The sequence below is a fragment of the Austrofundulus limnaeus genome, unplaced genomic scaffold, assembly GCF_001266775.1.
Source record: "Austrofundulus limnaeus strain Quisiro unplaced genomic scaffold, Austrofundulus_limnaeus-1.0 Scaffold2105, whole genome shotgun sequence".
In the NCBI taxonomy this organism is placed as follows: domain Eukaryota; kingdom Metazoa; phylum Chordata; class Actinopteri; order Cyprinodontiformes; family Rivulidae; genus Austrofundulus; species Austrofundulus limnaeus.
In genome coordinates this window covers 5,194-12,663 of record NW_013954507.1, presented here as the reverse complement: position 1 = coordinate 12,663, position 7,470 = coordinate 5,194, and positions in this window count along the sequence as shown.

Here is a 7,470-nt window from a genome sequence, read left to right as displayed (position 1 = left end):
CCATCATCATCACCATCATCATCACCATCATCATCACCATCAGCAGCAGCAGCAGCAGCTTTATGAGAAACAAACTTGAAAAAGGATCAAACTAAGCTAAAATTTCAGATTTTATCCAATCTTTCACACAAATTTAAAATTTATTCTGTAACATTTTATAGATTGTTTAGGATTTTATTTAACTGTTTTCAGTCAGAGTAGAAACACTTTGACTCACATGTTTCTGTTCACAGCAGTGTAATGAATGAGTGTCACTGATATTACTCCCTGAAAGCAGCAGCAGCACTGCACATTATACTAAACCTGTTCTATAATGTAACACAACACAAAATGACACTTTTTAAACTCCCAGAAGCAGTTTGTACCTGCAGCCCACTGCCTGTCACACATTTCTGTAAGCTGCCAGAGCAATAAAATAAAAAAAGGAAAAAGACGGAGGAAGGCAGAAATCTGCAGAGAATATTTACAGAACAATCATAAATCCTGCTGCATCAGATTATTGGCTCAGTATTACTGATTCTTTTCTGAACATAGACAAAGATACACAAAATAAAAATTAGACTTTAGAACCTGAACATCCTGTTGTGATTTTGTTGAATATTTGAGAGATTGGTGCAGGAAGTAAAAACGTGTGGAGAGCAGAAAAAACGTGGTTTTAATCAAAACCATTGCATTAAGTATATGTAAAAGAAATCTTTAAAAGTCCTGAGCAAAGATTAAAATATCATATTATCACTTTATAATTTAATTATAAAAGAAGCAGAAACATAAAAATGTTCTGCAAAGAACAACTACTTTGATAAAAGCTGCAGATTGTGCATAAAACTATAGAATAAAGTGTTTAAAACAAGCRCAGAGACTGAATGCTGACAGCCAGAAAAATCTAATTTTAAGATGAAACCCAGATGATATCTTCATTCCTGCTCACAGACGTGTAAATTCACACAGTATTTACTCCTGGGGAACCTACTTCTCTCTCACAGTTTGCTCAGAGGAGCATGAGGAATAGAAAAACTACCACACAAGGAAAGAAAATACAAATGCACTTGTTTAAAGTGCCTCATTATTCATGTCACACAACAAAAACACACAAAAAGGYGTTCCGCTGACTTCATATTACCTGGAGGCATCCTTGACAAACTGCTGTTCCTGTGAACACATCAGAGGAGGGAAAAACACTGGAAGTAAACACACTTGGCTCCAAAAAAAACAAAAAAAAAAAAACAGTGCAAACACCAGCAGAGTGCGAACAAGTGATCTAAAGCTCCATCCGCTCAGTGTCTGCAGGATGTCAGCCCCACAGAGCTCTGCACCGCCTGCGAGTGGCACCGAGGCCCAACAACACACACGTTGTTTCCTCTGAGGCTCGGCTTCTCTCCTCCGTCCTGTTCGGAGCTGTTTTTACAGGGGAGGGCTGTGAAAGGAGACATCTGCAGCTCCCACCGACAATTGGCACATCCAACTCATTGGACCTATTCAGCCTCCAACACAACACACATCTCTTCAACACACTCCTGCTCAAGCTCCTTCACATTCTCATGTTTCAGACTGCTCAGCCTTATTTACTTAATTAAATTAGTGTAAAAAAGAGCAATGACCTCACCAACATTTAAGATCAAACATTTTCAGCAGCATATCAATGCCAAAATGAGCTCAGAGGAGAAAATAGCTGTTTAGTCACACCATTTCTTGAGTAAACTCCTCAAGTGTTTGTTCAGATATCCCAGACATAGTGCTAAAGATAGAGGGATGGCAGATTTTACCAGCCAGATTATGGTCCAAATCAGATTTTGAGTTGCTGTCAACCAGCAGTACTAAAGGTCTGTTCAAACTTGTCTGAAGATAAACTGTGGGGATCATAGACCTGAAGATAAGAGAACATTGTGTTTTCTGTACATAAACCATACAAACCAAACTTGTTAATGTAGGGGAAGAATGTAAAGTTTAATAATTTAATTATTTCATCTAATAATTGACATGACGTGACCTGCCAATCAGTTATGTGGGTTTGTCAGCAGCTGACCAATCAACAGTCCCATTTTGTTCCAAAGTGGAACCTCAGGGAACAGAACCCCCTTTACCTCAGACAATACAGTCCAGGTTCATTATTGCAGACACACTCAGTCATAGAGATTAGTTGAAAAATAATCATTAAAAATGGTTAAACTTTGTCAGTGGGGAATGTGCAACTCTGACACACATTACCCAGGGTGGTTMGAGGGCAGAATAAAGTTTATTCCATTTCTCAAACCCAAACAGAGTCTGGAAAAATGTAAACGGTGGATGGAGGCCTGCCACCGACTGACATGAGCAGCTGAATACAACAGTGATCGATGGTAACTACCACATGTTCCTCTGCACGAAGGTAACTGCAAATCTTACATTTTTTGTCATCTGTCCGTCCGTCCATCCGTTTTCTTCCTCTTACCCAGGGTCAGGTCTCGGGGGCAGCAGTCTAAGCAGAGAGACCCAGACCTCCCTCTCTCCAGACTTGGACCAGCTCCTCTGGGGGAATCCCAAGGTGTTCCCAGGCCAGCTGAGAAACATAGTCCCTCCAGCGTGTCATGGGTCTTCCTCGGGGCCTCCTCCCGGTGGGACGTGCCCGGAACACCTCACCAGGGAGGCGTCCAGGAGGCATCCTTACCAGATGCCCGAGCCACCTCAACTGGCTCCTCTSGACGTGGAGGAGCAGCGGCTCTACTCTGAGTCCCTCCTGGATGACTGAGCTTCTCAGCCTATCTCTAAGGGAGAGCCCAGACACCCTGCAGAGGAAACCCATTTCAGCTGCTTGTATCTGTGATCTCCTTCTTTCAGTCATTACCCAAAGCTCCTGACCATAGATAAGGGTAGGAACGTAGACCGACTGGTAAACTGAGAGCTTCACCTTCTGGCTCAGCTCTGTCTTCACCACGACAGACCGGTACAACACCCACATCACTGCAAACGCAGCAACAATCCACCTGTTGATCTCCCGCTCCATTCTTCCCTCATTCATGAACAAGACCCTGAGATACTTAAACTCCTCCACTTGGGGCAGGACCTCCTCCCCGACCCGGACAAGGCACCCTACTGGTTTCCGGCTCAAGACCATGGTCTCAGATTTGGAGGCACTGATCCTCATCCCGGATGCTTCACACGGCTGTGAACCGCTCCAGTGAGAGCTGGAGATCAGGATCTGATGAAGCCAATAGGACCACATCATCCACAAAAAGCAGAGRTGTGATCCTAAGGTCACCAAAAAGGATCCCCTCAACACCTTGGCTGCTCCTAGGAATTCTGTCCATAAAAGTTATGAACAGAATCAGTGACAAAGGGCAACCTTGGTGAAGTCCAACTCTCACCGGAAATGAGTCCAACTTACTACCAGCAATGTGGATCAAGCTCTGGCACCAGTCGTACAGGGACCTAACAGCCTGTATCAATGGGCCTGGTACCCCATACTCCCAGAGTATACCCCACAAGAGTCCACGAGGGACACAGTTGAACACCTTCTAGAAGTATGCAAAACACATGTAAACTGGTTGGGCGAACTCCCATGAACCCTCCAGGACCCTGCTGAGGGTGTAGAGCTGGTTCGCTGTTCCACGACCAGGACGAAAACCACACTGCTCTTCCTGAATCAGAGATTTGACTATCCGACAAACCCTCCTCTCCAGGATCCCTGAATAGACCTTACCAGAAAGCCTCAGAAGTGTGATCCCCCAATAGTTGGAACACACTCTGTGGTCCCCCTTTTAAAATAGGGGGACCACCACCCCGGTCTGCCAATCCAGGGGAACTGCCCCCAATGTCCACGTGATATTGTAGAGTCAAGTCAACCAACGCAACCCCACAACATCCAGAGCCCTAAGGAACTCCGGGTGAATCTCATCCACCCCCGGCACCCAGCAACTGAAGAGCTTTTTAACCACCTCAGTGACCTCGGCACCAGAGATTGGAGAGTCCAACCCAGGGTCCTTCCTCATGGGAAGACATGTCTGTAGGATTGAGGAGGTCTTCAAAGTATTCTGCCCACCGACCCACAACGTTCTGAGTTGAAGTCAGCAGTGCACCATCCCCAACATAAATAGTGTTGGTGGCGAACCGCTCCCCCCACCACCCCGAGACGCCGGATGGTGGACCAGAATCGCCTCGAAGCCGTACGCAAGTCTTTATCCATGGCTTCTCCGAACTCCTCCCACACCCGAGTTTTTGCCTCAGCGACCACCTGAGCTGCAATCCGCTTGGACTGCTGATACCTATCGGCTGCTTCTGGCATCCCACAGGTCAAAAAGTCCCGATACGACAGCATCCCTCACCCCCGGTGTCCACCAGCTGGTTTGAGGTTTGCCGCCACGACAGGCACCGACAACCTTACGGCCACAGCTCAGGTAAGCTGCCTCGACAATGGAGGCACAGAACTTGGCCCACTCGGACTCAATGTCCCCCACCTCCTCCAGAACGTGTTCGAAGTTCTCCTGGAGGTGTGAGTTGAAGCTCCGTCTGACGGGAGACTCTGCCAGACGTTCCCACACGACACTCATTCTATGTTTGGGTCTGCCAGGTCTGACCGGCATCCTCCCCCCACCAACGGAGCCAACTCACCACCAGGTAGTGGTCAGTTGACAGCTCCACCCCTCTCTTCACCCGAGTGTCCAAAACATGCGGCTGCAGATCAGATGAAAYGACAACATAGTTGATCATCGAACTGTGGCCTGGGATGTCCTGGTGTCAAGAGCACATATGGACACCCTTATGTTTGAACATGGTGTTTGTTATGGACAATCCATGACGAGCACAGAAGTCCAATAACAAAACACCGCTTGGGTTCAGATCGGGGGGGGGGGCATTCCTCTCAACCACGCCTCTCCAGGTCTCACTGTTATTACCCACGTGAGCGGTGAAGTCCCCCAGCAGAATGAGGGAGTGCCCATTAGGAGCTCTCTCCAGCACCCCCTCCAAGGACTCCAGAAAGGGTGGGTAATCTGAACTGCTGTTAGGCGCATAGACACAAACAACAGCCAGTACCTGTCTCCCCACCCATAGGTGGAGGGTGGCTACCCTCTCGTTCACCGGGGTCAACCCCAATGTACAGGCACCGAGATGGGGGGTAATAAGTATGCCCACTCCTACTCGGCACCTCTCAGCATGGGCAACTCCAGAGTTCTTCCTATGGCTGTGATAGACTTGGGCTTTAGTGTCAATTACACCTTGATTTCCCGTAAATAATTTCACTGACCCGATGTACGACTAGGCTGTCTTCTTCACCATAAAGACAGTTCTAAAAGAAAAAATGCCTCACCCAATGTATCAGGTAATGTCATTACCTCCGCCAATACATCTGTTTGTTTGTTGGGGGTTTGCTTTACCTGAAGCCCGCTTCTGCGTGGGCGGAGCAATCTTAGCTTCATGTCAGTTGGTTTAATAATTCATTCATTAATTGCACTCAAAGGGAATCATCCCAAAAGGGGAAAATTTCTAACACTGTTGTCAGTCTTAACAAAACCTAAAAAGGGGTTATTTTCATTTGAAGGGACCATAATCACACATATGCCATGGTAAGCAGAAAATAAATAATTCCCTACATCATCCATCTTTAACTCCTTTTCATCTACCACATCCCTTTTTCATCTCTTTCATTAACTCAAACCCTTTAAAGGTGCTAGACTTTGCTCATCCAGTCCAGTCCCAGTTGCTCATTGTTCAATTGGTCCAGACCCATCTCTGTACAGTTCAGTCCAGTATTCCATGACTTGTCATTGCATTCACACTTTATCCTGACCTTATCCCTATCAACAGCCACTAATTCATTGGGGTGGGGCTTAGCTGGCCAGGACATTAGCTCACCAAGACAGCACCCCAACTCTGAGTCTCCTTCATAGCTAACAACTCTGAGACTCCCTGGTGGTGAAATTGTGTTCTGGTTCAATAATTAATACAGAAATATTTTTTGTGAAAGTGCCCGTGTCATCAGATTTTACAGCTTTTAAATGCTATGATCAGACCATTTCAAAAAGTGTAGCCTGGATTACCCACAATGCACCTCAAACACAAACAGCTTTATCTAACACTATTAATTTAGTACAACTTTAACTTGTCTCAGTAAATAAAGTATGATTTTCTTTATGTCACAAAAACTTCAATGTATAGAGAAGCTCTGACAGCATAGCACCGAACAATTTCATTCAATTAAAGGTATAAAACCATGAAAAATATTAACTTCAGTGACCAAAACAGGCTGGATAGAAGGAAATAAAAGTTCATAAACTACACAAAATACACAATTCTGACATTGAGGATGTCAGAATTGGTAATGAAAGGTTTAATCTTTCTAAGTAAGGACTGTTCATGACTCCTGAATTTAAACTTAGTGAGAGAATGCTTTTATGTGCTCAGAAAAATAATTAGTTTCTATTAAAGGTATCAAAAACCAATTTTTTTAGCATTTGTAACATTGTAAAAAAAACATTTAGGGAAGCGGTGAAAAGCTGATGACAGTCAAATCCTTTAAATGTGATGCCATAGTTCTCACTAAGTGCTGGTGGAACGCTCCCTCCTGGTTTGGCGAGTCTTTATCTTAAATGTAGGAGTTAAAGTTCCTTGGAATCTTGTTCATGAGTAACGGTTGGAAGAAGCAGGAAATAAAATGATGACTCAGGGCTTTGTCTGTTGTAATGACAGCATTGCTCTAATCTGGTTTTGTAAAGGAGCTGAACTGAAAGGAGCACTCTCAGTTTACAGATTCATCTATGTTCCAGTGCTCACCGGTGGTCAGGAGGTATGGATCGTGACAGAAAGAAGAAAAAACAGTGGCTGAAATGAGCTTCATTCAGAGGGGAGGCTCGTCATTTGAGTGATGCTCAGAACAGAGCCATGCTTCTCTGCATGTTGAAGTGGTTAAATCTGATTAGAACCTCATGAAAGCCTTTCCTCAGAGGTTTTCCTGGCATGTCCCACAGGGAAGTGATTAGGGAAAGTCTAAAATTCACTTGAAGGATTTCATACCATTTCTTACCTAGAAACACTCAGCTGTCACTAAGGAGAGAGAGATCAGAGCCAAGGCCTAGAACACTGTTGGATGTGTGTGACCTTTGAGTCCTAAACCAGCACATGACTAACTGTTTGACCACTGTGATCACAACACACACAGGTTTGTTCTTATATCCACTCATTTTATGGTAATTTTATATCCTAAACCTGACCACAAACCCTAAAATTAACCTCTCCTGACCCTAAAACTAACCTAAACTCAATTCACACCTTGGTCCTAAACCAAACTCTCACCCAAAATTAGCATCCGTACAGTGGGGACCAAAGCCTGGTTGCACATTTGGTCCCCACAAGGCTACCTTTTTCTGAAAAGTGGTGCCCACCATGTATCAAAAATGCCCCCCCCCCCCCAACACACACACCTGATCAAAATCTTAAGACCAGTCAAAAAAGTACAATAATTTGCATTTTGCACTATTGGATCTTAAGAAGGTTCTAAGT